At 43.2% G+C, this 21,934-nt stretch overlaps 1 protein-coding gene across 2 annotated transcripts in view; it reads right to left on the bottom strand.

Annotated features, from left to right (window-relative positions):
- The window catches only part of LOC145353071 (genetic suppressor element 1-like), a 175,127-nt gene that overhangs the window by 150,889 nt on the left and 2,304 nt on the right, over window positions 1–21,934 (bottom strand). Inside the window, exon 1 of one of the 2 annotated variants that reach the window (XM_080203435.1) lies at window positions 11,314–11,355. The exons of the other annotated variant lie outside the window; for it this stretch is intronic. The gene's annotated coding sequence lies outside the window, so the exon portion shown is untranslated. Of the gene's footprint in view, window positions 1–11,313; window positions 11,356–21,934 lie in introns of those variants that run through there. 2 annotated transcript variants of the gene reach the window in all.

Raw genomic sequence — 21,934 nt, 5'->3', positions numbered from 1 at the left:
AGTATGCTGGAAATATGCAAGGGGTTAGGAGGCGTCCATGGGGAGGAACAGAGTTCCAGGCTAAGATGATTTATCGAGCGGGATTCTCCCATCTCAGACTAAGTCTCACAGTGAGGGTGAGGATAGGCAGCGTTTCTCATTCTGGAGACAGGCTGGAAATCACACCATATCTTCTGCACTCCCCCCCAACAACCCTCTGAAATCCAGCCCCAGGATCACGTGGAGTTCATGGATGATAGAATTCTTATAATACAGAAGGAAGCCATTCGGTCCATCGAGTCTGTACCGACTACAATCCCATTCAGGGTCTATTCCTGTAACCCCACACATTTACCCAGCTAATCCCCCTGACCCTGGAGCCAATTTATCATGGCCAATCCACCAAACCTGCACATCTTTGGACTGTGGGAGGAAACTGGAGCACCCGGAGAAAACCCACGTAGACACAGGGAGAAAGTACAAACTCCACACAAGACAGTGACCTGGGGCTGGAATCGAACATGGTCCCTAGCGCTGTGAGGCAGCAGTATTGCACTCTTCATTCACAACAAACCTCTCAACTGCAGCTCATAGTTACTGAGCTTCCTCATTCAAAGCAAGGCTTCAAGAGACATTCAAGATTCTCCCAAAGGCAGTGGAAACCACAAAGGGCATTTAGGAATGATCTCGTACACCTTTTTGTGGCTACTCACAAATGAATATTGGCGTATTTCTGGTAGTATGTTGTTGGTTTATACCCCTCTCTGAGAATGTGGCAAATGGAGAGCTGGACACAGTTTCCCAATCTACCACCGCCACAACTTACCTTACTGGTGACAACTCTGGCCCACTTTCCAGTCTTCAATCAGGTGAGCTGCAATGGGATGCCTATTTGATGCCCTGTAGCTCATCTGATGAATTTAAATGAGACCAAAGGCTCAAAGTCATGAAGTCCCATTGCTATTGAAAAGCGCGGCAGCCTCAAAGTCAAAATCTACTCCAGCATTTGATCTTCCCATTTCTATCTGTGTGTAGCCATTCCACTTAATACCATTTTATAAGTGCGCTGAAATCACAGTGTGCTATCTGACAAATCATTGGGACAAGGCGCTGTGTATGGGAGGCAGCAGAAAATCGTCAGAAAGCAAATCCTTCTGCTGCTCTTCCAGTGTAGGCTGGAATCCTGCCCTTGTCTTTCATTGTAGATTGTCCCATCATGTTTTTTTTCACAGAATGGATGAGGACTGCCAACGCTCCAGAATTGCCTTTCAGTCTCTAGGTATTAAGGATTAATCACCAAGACACTGCTACAAACAGCCTGGGGGGAAATAATTGTGTCTGCTCACTATTATACCTATAATGGCAGTGATTAGAAAATAAGCCTAAATCGCACTGGATTACGAATTTTGTGCTTTCAGGGAGGCACAATTCTGAGAAACCAAAGAGCCATCATCTCTTCAACTTCCTAATTCCATTTGTTAGAGGGCCTGAAAATATGCAGCATGTCACTCACTAACATAAACAAGGGGCCTAACTCCATATTTTAGGTCAAGCAGCTATTGCTAAGTATGCCCAAAAATTAGCCTGATCCAAAAGTGGTTCGGAAAGCTTTCAGCCATTCTTTGAGCACAGAGTATTAATTCCTGAATTTAATCCTCATTATGCCTATTTCACACCATCAAACATCTCCTTTAAGATCAAGTGTAGTTTGCTGATTCTACACTTGATAGAAGTCAATAAAGTTGCACTGAGGCTTCATTCAAAGCAATCTTTAAAAACACCAACAAGGCCTTTTGGCTAAGATGAAGCTCAGATCAAGCCCAGGAAGGGATGTAATGCCTGCTCCTATCAGCTTGGATCTTGTTGATCGAGCCCAAGACAGGAAAAGTGGGGCCTGTCTTGTCAGCTTGGTCTCTCTTGTAGGGACTTTGATTGGACCAATCTGGTTTTTTGATTGGAAATTAAAAAAAACAAACCTTCACCATCATGTTTTGGAGAAAAGAAAATAATACTCATAAGGCACGATCATTTCTCCCCTGACATATTGAGACAGCCCCAATGTAACTGCTTATCAAGTCAGGAAGGTGCAGGTTAAACATCTTCTTATGATGATTTCAAATGACGTATCGGGAGTGGGACATGCGATCATAAGGCAAATTGAGGAAACACGTGAATCGTTTACCATTAAAATTGTTCAAAGATTACAGCACAAGAAAGAGACCATTCAGGCAATTCAGTGACCTTCAACAGAGCTATCTAACAAGCTCAAAGCAAAACACTGAGGATTCCGGAATCTGAAACAAAAGTCAGCTCTGACGAACGGTCATCCAGACTCGAAACGTTGACTCTATTCTCTCTCCACAGGTGCTGTCAGATCTGCTGAGATTTTCCAGCATTCTTGTATCCGACTAGCTTCTTTCCCCTGTCCCTTCTCCATATGTTTTTATCCTTTTCTCTTTTCAAACTCTTATTGAATTACATTTTAAATGCTATTATCTTTCTCTTTTGTAATAATCAATTCTATCTTCCAGTAACACTTGATATGAAAAACTATTTTCTGGCTCCCTGGCATTTTGCTCTCCTAGTAACACTCCTGAGTCTATGCCCTCTTATTACTAATTCATCAAACCGTGAAGTAAACCAATCTTATTTCACACCCCCACACCTTAAAACCCATTGCAATATTCAAACAGCTATTACATTTTTCTTTAGCCACCTCTGTTTTAGTGTTGGAAGAAATAGATTGTAATCCTTTCTACAAATACATTCTTCTTTCTGCTATTGCCCTTCTGAACATTTGTTTCCGATGGCTTTAATGTCTCTCCCATAATTGGGTGTCCAGACCTGCATGACATATGACAAATCAACAATGCCTCTTCCTTGCTTTTATACTCAATGTTCCTATATATATAAAACACAGAATCCCCTTTGTGAGTTTTTTAACCTTTAAAGCTTTATGTCTGTGCACTATTCATTTTCTCTCTGATCTTACACTCCGTTAAGAATCTTGCCATTTCAATTCTATTTCTCAAAATGCTCTTTACTCCAAAACCAGTTCAAAGGTATTGAAAGCAAACACTTCACAGCCAAAAGCAAATGCAATGCCAGCTTGTCATTTAAATCCCTCTTGCAATTCCACTGCCCCTTTGGTATTACCCAGAAAGTTGACAACTTACCGGAAAAATAAATAGTAGCGGGCCTAGCATTGAGCCCCGGGGCACCCAACTCAATATTCCCTCCCCTCCGCACTCTGACACAACTTCATCAATGATCACTCACTGTTTCCTACCCTTCAGCCAGGTTTTTATTCATTCCCACTGTTGACCTCAAATCCCACAGCTTTGGAATGAATAGACTTTCAGGTAGAACTTAGTCTCTGGCCTGACTTTCAAAAGGCTTTTCACAATGTTACAGGACTTACCAGAATACTTGGGTGAGTACCTCTTCCTCAAAGAAGTCAGGAACTTGGCCAAGCATAATTTTCCCCGTCTAAATCCATTAATAATGGCACAGGGTAGAAAACATCAAAGTTATGCTGAACTTATACAATGCACTAGTTAGACCTCAGCTGGAACGTTGTGTACAGTTCCAGGCGCCACACTTTAGGAAGGATGTAAATGTATTGGAGAAAGAGCACAAGAGGTTCACAAGAATGGTTCTAGGGATGAGAAATCAGTTACGAGGACAGATTGGAGAAGTTGGGACTATTCTTCTTGGAGAGAAGAAAATTAAGAAGAGATTTGACGGAGATGTTCAAAATCATGAGGGGGGGGGTTGCTGGACAAAGTAGATTAAGAAAAATTGTTCCTGCTTATAAAAGGTCAACAATAAAAGGACACAGATTTGAAGTGATTTGCAAAAGCAGCAAATGCGGTGTGAGAAAAGGCTTTTTCACAAAACCAGGTCTGAAATGCACTGCTTGTGATGGAGGCAGTCCAATCGAGGCATTCAAGAGGGTATTGGATGATTATTTGAATAGGAAAAAATCTGCAAGGGTACAGTGAAAAGGCCGGAAAATGGCACAAAGTCATAATGTTCATTCGGAAAGTCAGTGCAGGCACAATGGGTCAAATGGTCTCCATTTGCGTTGGCAGAATTCTATGATTCTATGTGACATTGGCCATGGTTTACTAGATTGCTATTGTGCAGATGGCCCTTAAATTAGTTCTGACCTTTAACTTCATTAGTTTAAAAGGTAACTAAGGCTAATGGGTAATAATTATGATTCTACCTGTGCCCCTTCTGACCACGGGCATCGTATCAGCATGTTTTCAATCTCCTGGCATCTCCCCAGAGTGACTCCCTCATAATACTGTCAATGTTTCACAAATATCTTCCCTAATCTCTTTCAGCACCCCAGAATAATTATCATCCACCCCCGGAGCACGATGTGTTTTGACTCAGATCAGTCCCTCTGGGACTACCACCTCACTGATTTTATTTTGCACATCTTTTGTTCTGGGAAAGCCAGTTTCCGCATTTTCTTTTGTTCATGGTTGGGAGAGTTGTTCATTTAGAATCTTTACTTTTTTTTAATAATCCTCTCAATTTCAAACTGTGTGCATTTGTTATGGTTCTCATCTTTTTTGTCCACTGTTGTGAATCTTGGAAGAATGCATTTACTGCAATCTTTAGACTTAGTAGCTTTGCATTTTTCCTTGTTTCCCCTTCTTATCACCTTTTTTGGCAGGTTTTCTGTATTCATTTCAGTGGAGCGTTTTTTTTCTTCCATAAATAAATACAGCAAATGCTGGAAATGCTCAGCAGGTCGGGCAGCATGTGAAGAGAAAAGAGGAGTTAATGGCAGCAATTCTCCAGCCAGCAAGGACTGGAGAATTGCAGCGCTCAGCCAAATCCCTGTTCAGTGCAGCGGGGCCAGGGAATCCCGCTGGCACGAACAGCCGTAGAATCCTGAACAACCTTTCAGGTTGAGACTCTTTCATTAGGACTGGGAAAAAGGTGGTGGCATAGTGGTTAGCACTGCTGCCTCACGGCGCCAGGGACCAGGTTTCGATTCCCGGCTTGGGTCACTGTCTGTGCGGAGTCTGCATGTTTTCCCTGTGTCTGCGAGTATTTCCTCTGGGTGCTCTGGTTCCATCCAACAGGACAAAAGACGTGCTGGTTAAGACATTGGCCATGCTAAATTCTCCCAAACAGGTGCCAGAATGTGGCAACTAGGGAATTTTCACGGTAACTTCATTGCAGTGTTGATATAAGCCGACTTGTGACACTGATAAATAAACTTAAAAAGCTGGAGATGTAATAGATATTGAGCAAGTGGTAGGTGGGACAAGGACAAAAGAAGGTCTATGATAGGGTGAAAGATGGGAAAAAAAACGATTGACGGAGGAATTGATCTTAGAGGGCCAAAGGGAGTGGTGATTGGGGCAAGAAAATCTACCATAAGAAAAGCAAAATGCTGCAGATACTGGAAATCTAAAATAAAACCAGAAAATGCTGGAAAACCTCAGCAAACCTGACAGCAGCTGTGGAGAGAGAATGAGAGTTAATACTTTGTGTGCAAGAAGGAAACAAAGCGAGGTAGAAATGTGATAGATTTTATACTGGGAGAGCATGGGGACATGTTAGAAGATCCAGGATAAGTTAGCGGGCAAGAGAGATTAAATGACAAAGACGTGGTGGAACACAAGTAAAAGGCTGTTATAATGATAGCATTAAAGACTAAATCATTGGTCCAGAGTAGATATTAATAGCAAAATAAGGGTCAGCACTGTCTAAAAAAAAAGCAGAATGTGTTAATAGCAGACAAAAGACCGGCAATGTCTGAAAGCAGAAACACGACAATAAGATACTAGCCCTTTGTGGGGGGGGAAACAAATTTCAAGAAGAGGAACCAGTTAAAAGGCTTAAATTATTGAACTCAATAGATTTCTGGCCATTTAATCTGCTTCTTTTGATACAGATGGCAGATGGCCTCATTATAAATGCTTGCTGAGCTACAAGAATGGTTAATATACTCAGAACAGCAGAGGTCTGTTCAAATAGTTACAAAGCATATTTCTAATTTTGTTAGATTGACAGCTCAATGAGGTTGTGATAAGTTATTCTTTGGTTTTCTTTAGTGCCTGTTTGATTATTTGTGCAGGATTCAGAGGTATTAAGAGGAGTAAAGCTTCATTGAAACTATAAATGGCTGTGGTTGATTGACAGTTTTATGATGTTGTAAGAGAAAGAGGTTTTTCAAAGGGGATTTTAAAGCATTGTTGCTGATTGTGTCAGTGTCAGGAGTATTTCAAAAACTTAGACTTGGCAAAGGTTTACACATTGGATACTGGAAGAGTGGGCATGGAGGTGGCATGGGACAATGGAAGGGATATGGAAGGGGCATGAAGTGTGGTGGAGATATGGAGGTGGATGGGGTAGTGAGAGTAAGTGGGGGCTAGAGAGCCTAACAACATTGAATTGAACTGGGGCCATTGTATCAGTGAACAGAGATGGACCTTCCAACCTGCTGGCTTCACAACCACCCACATCCATTCCCATTTTGGGCCCACCGCTGGAGGTGGGGCCAGGAGTGGGGGTGTGAGGGCTGAATCCAGTCCACATCTGACATGCAGTGCAGTGATCAAATTAGCATTCTGCCTCACAGTGCCAGAGAACCGGGTTCGGTTCCTGACTTGGGTCAGTGTGTGTGGAAGTTGCACGATCTCCCAGTGTCTGCATGGGTTTCCTCCGGATCCTCCCGTTTCGTCCCACAGTCTAAAGATGTGCAGGTTAGGTGGATTGGCCAAGCTAAATTTCCCCTTAGTGTCGGGGGCTGCCTGGTGTAAATGCGTGGGATTTTGGGGATAGGGCCTGGGTGGGATTGTGGTTGGTGCAGATTCGATGAGCCTCCTTCTGCATTGTAGAATTCTATGATTCTGAGCTGTCAGCCTCTTGAAAATAAATGAACAAATGCCTCTAAAACCAGCAGAGGGATTTCACTTAATTGTGATAAAAATATACTGAAGGCTCCAATGTTTAAGATCTTTTCTCCTCCATTCCCCCCATGCCCAGAATGAAAGGGCTTTTAGAAAACCTGTACAAGTAGAACAAGAAAATAAAAACAGAATCCAAAGGGATGCTCCATTAATCCAACAACAATATTTCCACTTTAAAAATTGACCCTGCTTCTCTAATCTTTGCACCAGACCTGTCAAACCCTTCTGAGGCACTAAAGTGCCTCTTGAATCCAATTATACTATCTGCTTCAACAGCTTCCCGTGGTAAATTATTCCACAACACTAATACCCTTTGGGTAAACAATTTAGCAACTGTGCAAGCCTGGTGTCTCCGCCCAGTTCGCTGCATTGCATTATGAATTGTAAAGCAATGATTTCTAGCTCCTTCAGATTAGGTTTCTCGGCTGTATATGGGCAAACTATGCAACAAATTCACGGAGTCCAGAATGTACAGTTCACTGACAGCATTGTCGTGTGTCACAGCAGTATAGCCAATCTGAGGCTGAACAGATTTCTTTCTAAGGTTATTTATTAGTGTCGCAAGTAGGCTTAGATTAACACTGCAATGAAGTTACTGTGAAAATCCCCTATTCGCCACACTCCAGTGCCTGTTCAGTTACACTGACGGAGAATTTAGCATGGCCAATACACCTAACCTGCACATCTTTGGACAGAGGAGAAACCGGAGCACCCGGAGGAAACCCACGTAGTCATGGGGAGAATGTGCAGATTCTGCACAGATGGTGACCCAAGGTCGGAATTGAACCCAGCAATGCTAGTCACTGTGCCACCCTAGAGGCTAAGGTTTTTGAGCTGGACATTGTTTGTTATCTTTCAGTTGACTTTTTTTTTGGGGGGGTGGTTTTACAGGACTCTCATCTATGAATCTGAATTTTGTGTCAACGCAGAATTCCAAGAATAGAAAGTACAAAATAAGGGGGTGGGGGGATGGTTTCTCCCACTCCACGGGTACATTTCACAGTGGTGGGAGGTGGCACATGCTCGCTGGGATAGGATCTTATGGTCCTGCTGTTGGTCAAAAGGGTTTCCCGTTGAATGCGCCCCTTGCCACCAGGAAACCTGCGGTGGGCGTGCGTCAGTGGCGGGACCATAAGATCCTGCTGGCATGAACAGATGCAAGGTTTCAGCGTAGGTGCTCCTTAAGATCCCTCAAATACACTGAAAGATGAAAACACTGGTTCTGCATCTTTTACATGTTTTGGGGTGGAATGCAACTGACAGCATGGAAGTACATATCATTGTTGTGGAGGCACTAGTAATGAAAGAATTCAACAAGAAATTGGATGGGTGCTTGAGGAAGTTGAAACTCGCAGGCTTTCAGAGATAGATTGGGGAATGGGACTATGGATTAATCGCTCTACATTAAGCCAGCGTGGAATCTATAAGAACACAAGAAATAGGAGCAGGAGTCGGCCATCTAGCCCTTCGAGCCTGCCCCGCCATTCAATAAGATCATGGCTGATCTGAAGTGGATCAGTTCCACTTTCCCGCTTTCTCCCCATAACCCTTAATTCCCTTGTCTATCAGAAATCTATCTACCCGTGACTTAAACATATTCAACGAGGTAGCCTCCACCACTTCATTGGGCAGAGAATTCCAGAGTTTCACCACCCTCAGAGAAGAAGTTCCTCCTCAACTCTGTTCTAAACTGCTCCCCGCTCCCCCCTCCCCCCCTTATTTTGAGGCTGTGCCCTCTAGCTCTGGTTTCCTTTCTAAGTGGAAAGAATCTCTCTATGTCTACGCTATCTATCCCCTTCATTATCTTATATGTCTCTGTAAGATCCCCCCTCAGCCTTCTAAGCTCCGAGTACAGACCCACTCTACTCGATCTCTCCTCATAAGCTAACCCCCTCATCTCCGGTATCAGCCTGATGAACCTTCTCTGTACTCCCTCCAAGGCCAATATATCCTTTCGCAAATAAGGGGACCAAAATTGCACACAGTACTCCAGTTATAATTGAATGGCCTCCTTCTGTGTCATAATTTAGAACCCCATTTGGAATATAGTGAACAATTTTGGGCCCTGTGCCTAAGATAGGATGTGCTGGCCTTGGAGGGGGTCCAGAGGAGGTTCACAAGAATGATCCCAGAAATGAAAGTTGTCATATGAGGAGCAGTTGAGGAGTCCGGGCCTATGCTCAGTGGATTTTAGAAAGATGAGGGGGAATTTAATTGAAACTTATAAGAATACCGAGTGGACACGGAGAGGATGTTTCCAATAGTGGGAGTGACCAGAACTCGATGGCACAACCACAAAATGAAGGGATGCACCTTTAAAACTAATATGAGGAGGAATTTTTTGAGCCAAAGGGTGGTGAATCTGTGGAACTCATTGCCACAGATGGCTGTGGAGGCCAGGTCATTGAGTGTCTTTAAGTCGGAGATAGGTAAGCTCTTGATCAATAAGGGGATCGGGGGTTATAGGGAAAAGGCTGGAGAGTGGGGATAAGAATTAGTTCAGCCATGATTGAATGGCGGAGCAGACTCAATGGGCTGAATGACCTAATTCTATATCTTATGGTCATATAACTCTATGACAAGGCCCCCATAATTCTGAGGATTAAAGCTGAAATAACGATTAAATTGGTGTGGGCTGGATTATTGATGACTGCTTTATAAGAATAATTAAACCATTTGGGTTGCACAGAACTTGATTATTGCTGAAAAAAATATACTCTTTTTGTTGAAACTTTTCATCTTGCACTCAACAGGGCAGGTCGTTCAATTGACTGTCAAGTATTTACTTAAAAACGATAGGTGACCCGCCCATTTTGGCACTTGCCTATCTAGCATATGATGAGAGACAGCTTAGCGGTGGGTGGGAAGGTGGTGGCACTCACCATCACTCATATTTCAAGTGTCCACCACCTCCCCACACCACCCCAACACCACTTAAAACATGTCTGGTAGTGGGCTGTAAATTCCAACCCTTGATGAAAGTTCTAAAGGGAGGAGGTATTAAAAAGTTTGATTAAAGTTTGAATAAATAATAAATGTTTGTGGTAAATTACTTGCTTAGCTAATGCTGAAAGTAAGAGACAGTTTTTTTGTCAAAGTTTTTCATTTTACACTCATTAAGACAGTTTGCCAGAATACCAATGTATACTATATGAGAAGACCCAAATAATAAGCTATTCAAAAACCCACCAACGTTTCTACTTTCTTAGAAGGCTAAGGAAGTTTGGCATGTCCATGACAACTCTCACCAACTTTTACAGATGCACAACAGAAAGTATTCTTTCTGGTTGTATCACAGCTTGGTATGGCTCCTGCTCTCTCCAAGACAGCAAGAAACTATAAAGGGTCGTGAACGAAGCCCAGTCCATCACTCAAACCAGCCTCCCGCCCATTGATACTGTCTAACTTCCCGCTGCTTTGGAGAAGAAGCCAGCATAATTAAGGATCTCCATGCGTCCCAGACATACTCTCTTCCACCTTCTTCCATCGGGATAAAGACACAAAGGTCTGAGGGTACATACCAACCAACTCAATAACCACCAGACTTTTGAATGGACCTACCTTGCATTAAGTTGATCTCTCTTTATACCCTAGCGATGACTGTAACACTACATTCTGCACGGTCTCCTTTTCTTTTCTATGAACAGTATGCTTTGTCTGTATAGCATACAAAAAAAAATACACTGTATACAAATACATGTGACAATAATCAGTCAAATTAAATAATATGACAGGCATGCAGGAGTGGACAGAGTTTTCTTTTCAAGCAAACTGCTTACATACCTTGAGTACATTGGGTGGCATGCTGCAAGGTGATATCCCTCCCTTTGTTCTTCCTTATCTGGCCTCCAGAGGCCTCCTCCCCCAAACCCCTTTGCACCACCACACTTCCAATAAAGCCTTCCCATCCAAAACTGGGTGCGGAGACCAAAGCCGTCTTCATTTGTGGGCCGGCCAACTGCAGCCGTTACTGAGCTCTGGCGGGACCACTAGGCCTGCCAGTCAAGCAGATTGGCCAGTAGGCCTCGAAGGCGAGGCCTCTTCCCACCGAGAGGCAAGGTGCTTATCTCATCTTGTTGATGCAACTGCAGCATGCTATTGCTGCGGGGTGGCCATGTTTAACATCGCATTCGACCTTTCTTCTGGGTAGTGAGGGGAGCAGGGTGAACACCACCTAGCCACTCATAAAATTCAGACACAAGATAATCAGTGAGGTACGTTATTCCAAGAAATATCACGAGCCCCTGGCTAGTCACCAATCTGCCTTTATCCTCACCCATAAAAATATAAGAATGTCAGGAGGTCAAGCATCCAACAATAACAAACACAAAACGCTGTCAGATCACTGATCCCGGGAAGCCCAAACCCAGCACTATGGTTGAATTGTAAATACCTGTAACACAGCAGGCACTTTGATAAAAGCAATATCAGCCGGCAGATTATATATAGTGAGGCAGGTCGACAGACGTCTACTCTGAGGATTTCAAAAATCCCTTAGTGTCACAGTGGATTAATGCTGTGCATCACAGAGAGTGTTAAGTTATGCCTCTGTGTCCACAATTCCCACAAGCCCGTTTTCCCAATTGTGACCTGTGCTACCAAGGACGATAAGGGACAGAAAATTTCCCCAAATGAACCCTTGAGTATAGATTCCCCCCACCCCAAAGTTATTGTTGACAGCCAGATGGAGGAGACTGATCTTTTTTTGTACCCTAGCTGTGACTATAACACTATATTCTGCACCCTCTCCTTTCCTTCTCCCCATGTACTCTATGAACTGTCTATTTCATCCCTATAGCACGCAAGAACTGTACTTCTCAGTCTATGTGACAATAATAAATCAAATCAAACTTATTAACAAGTTAGTTGAGCATCATCTCAGCCACAAAGTTGAATTAAATTTAACAAACGGTGAGGAAAACGATAAGTCGGGACGAATTACAAGATGAAGATCTACGACAGGAGGTACACAGACACTCATTGATAAAGTCTATACCAGTCTTCTTCTTGTTCATTGCTGCCATTCAGAAGTTTACATGCTTTTCAAGGTCTGGGTCTTGAAACAGGTTAAACTTAATGGCGATAATTCAATTGAGGCATTTAACTCACTTCCCATAATCACTCATCTCTGCACACCAACAGACGGTTCTCCAGGGACGGAAGGACACAGTTCAGATTTTTTTCTGTTCGACACGGGGTAGTGCAAGAAAAATCTTTCCCTCAAAGAAATGGCTTAATGTGGTAATAAATTTTTTAAAAATCCCTCTTTAACTTTAAGAAACAAGTGACATCACTGACTGCAGTTTGGTTCCGGGTTCCACGGATACTGCCATTCCACTCCCCAATGACCACATCAAATTTGCACTCCCTCTCACTAAGCTTTTGTACGTAGTTATCTCCGAGGTGCCAAGAAAACATATCCTTTTGGTTTGTAAACCAGCCAATTCCTAAATGTCATTCTGGTGTGAAAGAGGCAGTTCTCAGTTCAACTTGGCATCAGTAAGTGAAGTATAAAGTTTATTTATTAGTGTCACAAGTAGGCTTACATTAACGCTGCAATGAAGTTATTGTGAAAATCCTCTAGTCGCCACACTCCGGTGCCTATTTGGGTTCACTGAGGGAGAATTTCTTCAGCATGGACAATGCACCTAACCAGCACTTTTCTCGGACTGTGGAAGGAAACCGGAGCACTCGAAGGAAACCCACGCAGACATGGGGAGAACACGCAGACTCTGCACAGACAGTGGCCCAAGCCGAGGATCGAACTCGGGTTCTTGGTGCTCTGAGGCAGCAATACAGTGATCCCAGGCAGCAAACAGGGATAGTTCCAAACAAACTACCTGATGAATCACAGTGTAGCAGAAAGCCATTTGGCTCATCGAGTCTGCACCGACTTTTCGACAGGGCACTCCACCTAGGCCTGACCAAAGTGATGGTATTTATCGCAAGGTATAGTTGTGGAGATTTCTGAAGACTCAATCACACAGAAAAGTTGGTTTGCGCTCAGAAGATCCCATTGTATGGTATAAGCTATAATAGCATTCATAATCGTAAAAGGCAGGAAAACAGACTCAGGCAACCACAGATTCTTGAGAGGTAACTTTAACCCTTAAAACCAGTGAGTTTGGATCAGGTTTTAGCAGAGTTGCCACTGTGCTGGTTCAGGATTAGGTCGGGGATGGGCGGATGCAGGAATGTGGTAACCATTCCGTTTAGAGATGGCTGCCTCATTTAACTAATTTAATAAGCTGACATGCTTCAGGTTTCCAAAGTCTCAGGAAATCCCAACAGCTCAAGGGAGGCAAGGACTGCTGTGTGGAAGAAATGGCTTTCCAACACCAGATGTGGGCCTGGAAATGGGCTGCTCCTCCATCCCTAAGCTAACTTGCTTCCCACCGACCCAATCTCAATGATTCTTCCTATGATCGAAACATCCCTGGCATCAAAATCCTTGCAATCACTGTCTCCTATTACACTCATTGTCTCTCCATTCTCACCTCCACCTCCAAGGTTACCCCTCAACTTCCCAAACTACACTATATCCTGAGGAGCAAACAAATGTACCTGTTGTCAGGGTACAGCATTCTCTGCTGGATTGGCGTGCAAAGCTGTCAATCAATTCTGTTCCAAGGCAAGGCTAAACATAGAACAAACATGCTGTGGAGCATTCTGGGAAACCTGTTTCCTGAACTCCTCCCCTTCCTCAGCTTGGAAGTCCCTCCCCAGTAAATAGCTTAATCTTTTATTGATGATCAGTAGTAGATTTGAGAACAGCGTGTGCAGTGAATAGCAGCAAACAAACTTGTGGAGGGAAAACATTATAAACATCCTTGCCTCCTTTTGTGGAGGTGACATTCCAATGAGCTTTGGAAAGCCTCAGGACAAGGCATGTCTTAACTTACGGCTGACGTAACTCTAAGCTCAAAATAGTGAGAATTCACAGAAAATGTGGATATTGATAAGAAATTCAGTCAATAGAAGTACATGAAGTTCAGATGGCAAGAAGTAGAATGGTGCAAGGCCCATAGTAACTGCTAACTTACATCAACTACTTAGATTCAGAAAGTTAATCCAATTAGGTCAATTTTTGACGTCACTAAACTGGGAGAGAGGGTTAGTGGACTATAGTATCTGATGAGACAGTTATGGATGTACAAAAGGATTTGGATAAAATGTGTAAATGGACAGAACAGTGTCTGAAATTTAGTATGGGTAAATAGAAGGTGCTGCACACTAGCAGAATAAAATAAATAATGCATGTACCTTGTGTTAACCTACAATATGGACCTGTGGAGACTAAATGCAGATTGGGTGAATGCTTTGTGGAACACCTTTGTTCAGTCCTTTAGCATGACCCTGACCTTGCAGTCATTTAACTATTTCAAGTCACCATCTTTGCTCACGTGCTAACACATTTCCATCCTTGGCCTACTCCAATGAAGCCCAGCCCAAGTGGGAGAAATGGCACCTCAGCTTTCAATCGAACACTTTACAGCTGTCTAGCTTCAACACTGAGTTCAATCCTTCCAGACCATGAACTCTTTCCTCCATTTTGTTTTTCCCCTCAAGTGCTAGTCTATCTCTTCTTCTCATGTTTTCACTTTAAGCCAGTGCTGAGCTTTATTCTGCTGATAACACTAAGTCTGGGCCAATGCTTTGTGCCTCCCAATGTACCATTACCACTCCTCCCTACATTCATGACATCCTTGTCATATACTCACCTGCCCTGCCCCCCCAATAAAGCTGCCTTCAAAGCCATTGCTGACTTTCTCTTTTGCTGTATCTGCCCATCCCTCACTTTTTCATAAGACCATCACGTAACTACCTCTTTTCATTGCTATAATAGAAGACTTTGGAGGAAGGAAGATGACTATCAATTTGTGCGGACAATGGATGTCACTAAGGTGCTTGTATCTGAGCTGCCCCATTCAATTCTTTTAGCGGTCCAGTCAGGACGTTTTGAGAATGGGTCTCGTCCTCTTACAGATGGAGTTTTGAATGTTCGCAGGCATCTGGCTGGATGGAAGGGTCAGAAACCCAGTCACGTCACGCCACCCCACCTTCCCCCAACCAAACCCATGACCCGCAAGTCAGGCTAACAGGTTAAGGAGAGAGATGTCAATCAAAAGTGTGGGGCGGTGAGGGGGTCAGTCTGTTGCATTAACAAGTCAGCATCTAGGGGACAACATTTTAGTAGAGCCAGAAGGAGCATTCATACTCTATCATTGACACCTCAAAGTTTCACTAGGATCTTATGTGTAGCATATTGAATAGGTGGATTCCTGGTCAGAATTGGTGAGGAAACAAATTCTCTTATACAAGCTTTGTGTTGAACTTCTGATGTGCTGTGGAAGCAAGTCGTAGCTTCCTTTGAAATAAACTAGGTGCACTTATTACATTCGTAGAATCACTCCAGTGCAGAAGGAGGCCATTCAGCCCATTGAACCTGCACCAACAACCATTCCACTCAAGCCCTGTAACCCCATGTATTTACCCTGTTAATCCCCATGAAACAAAGGGGCAATTTACCATGGCCAAACAATCTAACCTGCGCATCTTTGTGACTGGGAGGAAACCAGAGTACATCCACGCAGACATGGGGAGAACGTGCAAGTTCCACACAGACAGTCACCGAAGGCCGGAATTGAACCCGGGTCCCTGACACCACGAGGCAGCAGTGCTCGGCACTGCGAGGCAGCAGGGCTAACCGTTGCGCCACTGTGCTGCCCATATCATGTCAACATTTTCTCCAGAAATGGTACCTACACTGATTGCAATGCAATAGAAATCAAATGCTTTCTTTCTACTGTGGGGGGAAGAGCTGGAACGGGAATAGTGGGAGTGGGCGGGGAGAGAGCTGGAATGGGAATAGTGGGAGGGGGGTAAGGGGGGAGAGAGCTGGAACGGGGATAGTGCAGTCAGTACGGCACTATAAGTTTTCAGAGCTTTACTGCTTTATTTTTGCCAGGTGTAGGCCCTTAAAAACACCCCCTACATGTTTATATCCTTGTGAAAAATTGCCACAGCACCACATACTGATAACCATAGAATTGGGAAATATCAGTAATTGTTCATTTTCCCGGAATCCTGGTCTTATAGATTCCATTTGTCGTCAATTCAGCAGTTTCCTTCTTCATGTGATAATCACGATGGAGGAGTTAACAGATGGTCCAATAATCAGGCACTTCACGTATCATTATATCACAACATTATAATATCAGTCGCCAGTGAGGGGGAGGAATTTTCAACTGGAAACTTGTCTTCAATTGAAATTCCAGTGTGGACTTTGCCTTTTATCCCTGATTCAAAAAAACGAATGCAGACCAATGGAAAGTGGGGGAGGGGAAGAATTGCTCTAATGAGGAGATTTATTTTAACTCATTAACTAGAAGGCATCGCCATGATGTCACTTGCTATAGCCCACATCCGCTCGGCACAGCTGCCATCTGGTACATTACCAGGCCTAAAAATGCTGCGGGAATGATGCCAAATGGCATGTCTATCCTTTGAATGAGATAAACAGCAAGTTCCTAAGAGGGGCAATGACCCATATATCAATATATATATTTATATATATATATATATATATATGGATCTTGCGATTTAAATCCATGCTCTGTAGCTATGTCAAAGCTCCCTTTTTTGCTGTTTTTTTGACATAGTTCATGGCTACAGTTAAGAAAAATAAATACGCCATTTTGCACAGAAGACACATTCAGGTATTTATTTATGGCATGCAAACTAAAGTCCGATTGAGTAATGACTGAGGGGACACAACCACATTTTGCCCCTGACAGTACTCCTCTTATTTGCACTGACAAAAAAAACATAAAAACAAAGGCCTTTTTCCAAGAACAGCTCAGTTCAGAAGTGCTGAAAATAATTTCTCTAAAATTTTTTTTGGATCATAAAGCATTACTATCTGCCACTGACTCTGAGATTCAAAAAACTGTTGAAGATCTTACTGTATACCCGGTGCGTAAATTAGAATCACTTTTTTTTATGTTGTATCGGTGGCAATATAAACACAAGATCCAGTGGCTTATTTGCTTGATGATATTTTAATGTCCAAGATACTTAAGGGAACAGACTAATTGAACTGCGACAATATGTTCATATTGTCACAAGCTCAAGAATCAGGGGACGTATCTGACGCTTAGAAAGGGAATGAGAGGCAGACTGGTTAGATGGCACACTTCACAGAGGTGAGAGTGTGAAATGGAATACCCCGGTAGGCAGTGGCAGCAAATAGTATTGGAAATCTTCAAAGAGACATTGAGGGTATAGAAATTTGAAGAGCATTGTACAATCCTCTCTCATCTTACACTTTCCTATAGTTTCCAACAGCATTCCCAACACAAAGTGCGAATATTTTCAAAAATTGAATGCACAACTACATGGGTAAAATAACGAATTGGCATAATTTGGTCTCAGGTGCCAGGAAAGGTAATGGGAAATAACTAGGTTTAGTGCAGCCCCAGTACAAACAACGTGGGCTGGCAGGTAACAAATTAGGAACAGCCAGATTTCCCATTTCATTCAAAGCCCTCATTTTTCCCTCAACTCGGTTAATATCCAAGACACATAAGAACATAAGAACATAAGAACATAAGAAATAGGAGCAGGAGTAGGCCATCCAGCCCTTCGAGCCTGCCCCGCCATTCAATAAGATCATGGCTGATCTGTCGCTGCTCAGTTCCACTTTCCCGCCCTCTCCCCATAACCCTTAATCCCCTCTCCTATCAAAAACCCATCAACCCGCGTCTTAAAAATATTTAGCGAGGCAGCCTCCACTACTTCAACGGGCAGAGAATTCCAGAGATTCACCACCCTTTGAGTGAAGAAGTTCCTCCTCAACTCCGTTCTAAACCGCCCCCCTTTTATCTTGAGGCTGTGCCCCCTAGTCCTATTGTCTTTTTTGAGCGGGAAGAGTCTCTCCACCTCTATCCTATCCATCCCATTCATCATCTTATACGTCTCAATGAGATCTCCTCTCATTCTTCTAAACTCTAACGAGTACAAGCCCAGTTTATTCAGCCTCTCCTCATAGCTCAACCCCCTCAACTCCGGTATCAGCCTAGTAAACCTCCTCTGCACTCCCTCCAAGGCCAAAATATCTTTGCGCAGGTGCGGCGCCCAAAACTGCACACAGTACTCCAGCTGCGGCCTCACCAATGCCCTATACAGCTGCAGCAAGACCTCCCTACTTTTATATTCAATCCCCCTCGCTATGAAGGCCAGCATCCCATTCGCCTTCCTGACCACCTGCTGCACCTGCAAGCTGGGTTTTTGCGACTCATGCACAAGGACCCCGAGGTCCCTCTGCACCGTCGCCTGCTGCAGTTTTTCGCCTCGTAAGTAATAGTAATAGTAAGTAATAATAAGTAAGTAAGTAAGTAATAGTAAGTAAGTAATAATTGGTGACACGTCAGGATTTGAATGTTGCGCTCATATCTGGGACAATCTGCACTCCCAGACAAAACAATCACAAAACAAAAATCACCTTGTCAGATTGACGAATCTTTCTACCTCGCTCTTGTTCACAACCTTTCTTGACTCTCGATATGACCAATGCTACTATTGTCATTGCCACTCTGAAATTTCTCCAGTCAATCTTCTAAAATACAACATCCGTCATTGCATGCGAGCAACCAGTTTTGTCTCTCCTTGTTCAAAATCGAGATTCTTAGCAGCAACTCCCACTCATTCATCCTTGGGTCTTAAAAATGCATCATTTCTTATTATCCTTCTACCTACAAACCTTCAAAGTCCACACTCGGCATTGATAGAATCACCAACAGTGCAGAAGAAGGCTATTCGGCCCATTGAATCTACACTAACCACAATTCTACCAAGGTCCTATCCCTGTAACTCCACTTATTTACTCTGCTAATCCCCCTCACACAAAGGGTTCATTTAGCACATAATGGACCATCCAATCCACCTAACCCACACATTGGCATGGTGGCACAGTGGTTAGCCCTGCTGCCTCGCAGCGGCAGGGACCCAGGTTCGATTCCAGTCTCAGGTGACTGTCTGTGTGGAGTCTGCACATTCTCCCCATGTCTGCGTGGGTTTCCTCCAGGCATTCCAATTTCTTCCCACAGTCCACAGATGTGCGGGTTAAGTTGATTGGCAATGATAAATTGCCTCTTAGTGTCAGGGGGATTAGCAGGGTAAATACACGGTGTTACAGGAATAGGGCCTGGGTTGGATTGTTGTCAGTGCAGACTTGATGGGCCACATGGCCTCCTTCAGAGATTCTATGATTGTATCTTTGGACCATGGGAGGAAACTGGAACACTTGGAGGAAATCTACAAGGCTGGATTCGAATCTGGATCCCTGGTGCTATGAGACAGCAGTGCTAACCACTGTGCCATTGTGCTGCCCATTCATTAAACAGAACTTTTCGATTTATCCCACTGTCACTCTTACCCTTTCAGCCATGGTAGCTTCAATCATTTTTCATACTGATTTCAAACCAACACTTCTAATTCACAAAGCAGATGGAGAAATCAGGTACTGGAGAAACCAGATTCCCAATGGACAAGAGATGAGGAGAAAATAAATGGAGGAGAGCAGTCCGGATGCACAGACAAGCAGGAAGATGATGAACTCACAATGGTAAGGAAATGAATTAGGGGGAAGGTCCAAGTTTAATGTGTAACATGTAATAGAATAGTGAAAAAATGGGAGCAGTATAGTAACAAGAACTAACATATGTGAAGTGATATGGAATAGTGTAAAACTTGCTGCCTATGGAGAAAAGAAAGGAGAAATAATGAACTGACATCCAATAGTTCTACTGCAGGAAATATTAAAGAAACATTTTTGTAAATTAAATGTCAGCCAAAGCCACAGTTTGATTTCCGCAGTACAGTAAATTTGTTAAAAGAGACGTGTAGCTGTTAAAATTCTTTCATGCTGACTGTTAATTGAAGAGATATTCAGCTTTTTTTTAAAAAACAGAGATTATCAGGAAGGAGTACATTATTTATTTTTGCACTGCCTATGACTCTTGCAAATCACCGAACCAGGGTCAAGGGCAAAGGGCAGAGGTCGGTGGTGTGAACACAGAAGCTCCTACATTCCTGAAAATTACCTCCTCTGTGCAAACTTGAATAAGCACATAATGGACCATGCAGTCAGGTAGGCTCGGGGATCAAGTAAACATAAATTACACAGTTATCGTGAGACACTAAAGCTTCAAATCCCAAAAGGCATTGGAAGTGTTTTAATTTAACCCCCATATTCCAATGCCAAAATTAATTTATACTTACTGTAAATCATACTGGCAACACTACTACTGTTCATAATCATGTGAAACTTACACCCATGACTTCCATTGTTAGAAGACAGTGACAAAATGTTAAATATATCAGTTGCACCACCAATTTGCAGGTCATAAAAATATGTGCCAAGTTATACGTTACACGCCTCCTCCAGCTCTCCAACTCTCTCAGATATCCATGCCCATCCAACGTTCGTCCCTTGAGCAATCCCAATTTTAATTGTTTCACCATTGCTGGGCCTTACTTCAGCTGTCAAAACCTAAGCTGTGGAATTGCCTCCCTGAACCTCTCAAGCTCTCTTTCCTCCCTCAGCACACTCCTGTAAACTTATTCCTTTCACCAAACTTCTGGTCACCTGTGCTAATATCTCATTATGTGGCTCAGTTACACGTTGTTTGGCTCCTTTGAAGCCACTCGGGATATTTTTAAGTGCTAAGCTACTTAAATGTTAGTTATGGTAATATGTTTGAAACATAATTTCCCTGCAATATTACAAACAGTGTCTATGGTAGAACAGCAGCTTTAACTACGAGTAATGGACATTCCTCTTCAATCTTCAGGTATCATTCTCTCCTTCTGATCAATACTCTCTTCTCTGCTGCTGATACTCACTTACTTTGTAGTATCATGGAATCATAGGTGTATAGTACAGGTGTATATACATAGGTGTATAGTGCATAGGTGTATAGAAGGAGGCCAATTGACACATCGAGTCTGTACTGACCACAATCCTACCTAAGCCCTATTCCCATAACCCCATCCTTTCACTCTGTTAATCTCCCTGAAACTAGGGGCAATTTACCATGGCAAATCAACTTAACCCACACATCTTTGGACTGTGGAAGGAAACAGGAGCACCTGGAGGAAACTCACACAGATACGGGGAGAATGTGCAGACTCCAGACAGACAGTAACCTGAGGCTTGAATTAAACCTGGGTACCTGGTTCTGTGAGGCATCAGTGCTAACCACTGTGCCAACGTGCTGCCCTTGAACCTGGATCCCTGGTGCTGTGAGGAAGCAGTGCTAATCACTGTGCGATGGTGCCATCCTCTGGGACATTGGCTCATGAGTATTGAATGTCTTCCAACACTTTGGCAAAATGACTATTTTTCGTGTGTGGCTCAGCATGTCCTCACCTGTTATCCATGCGTTTGCATTGCAGCATCCCACACCTACTATTCAACAAACATTTGGGCTTCCTGGTGCTTATGGCTCAGTTCCACACTGGGCAGTGCACTGACTGAGTCACCAGGGGAATGTTTCCTCCTTGAAGTTATAATAGAGTAAGAGTTACCATATGCTGAAAATACATACCTAAGAACATAGGAATTTGGAATAGAAATAGGCAAATTCAGCCCTTCGAGCCTGCTCTGCCATTTAATTAAATCATAGCTGATCTCTCCCTAGTCTCAAATTCATCCCTCCACCTGTTCAGCATATCTCTTTATCCTGTTTTTTGAATAGAAGTATATCTATCACCTTCTTGAAACTATTCAATGATTCAGAGTCCACCGTGGTATGAGGCAGTGAGTACCACAGATTCGTCACCCTCTAACAGAAGTAGTACCTTCTCATCTCAATTTTAAGTCTACCGTCAAAACATACACTTCAGCACAGATACACCTTTCCCAGTCCCTCTACAATGCTGTTTTCTCAAAGTTCCCAACTTAGTACGTTTAAGAAGCGAAATGATCCAACGTGTTTGACAAAGATTGGCTG

Source organism: Carcharhinus amblyrhynchos, chromosome 2, assembly GCF_965287045.1.
Source record: "Carcharhinus amblyrhynchos chromosome 2, sCarAmb.v2.hapA, whole genome shotgun sequence".
In the NCBI taxonomy this organism is placed as follows: domain Eukaryota; kingdom Metazoa; phylum Chordata; class Chondrichthyes; order Carcharhiniformes; family Carcharhinidae; genus Carcharhinus; species Carcharhinus amblyrhynchos.
Note: the sequence above shows the minus strand (reverse complement) of the source record. Positions and strands in the feature narration are given on the sequence as shown.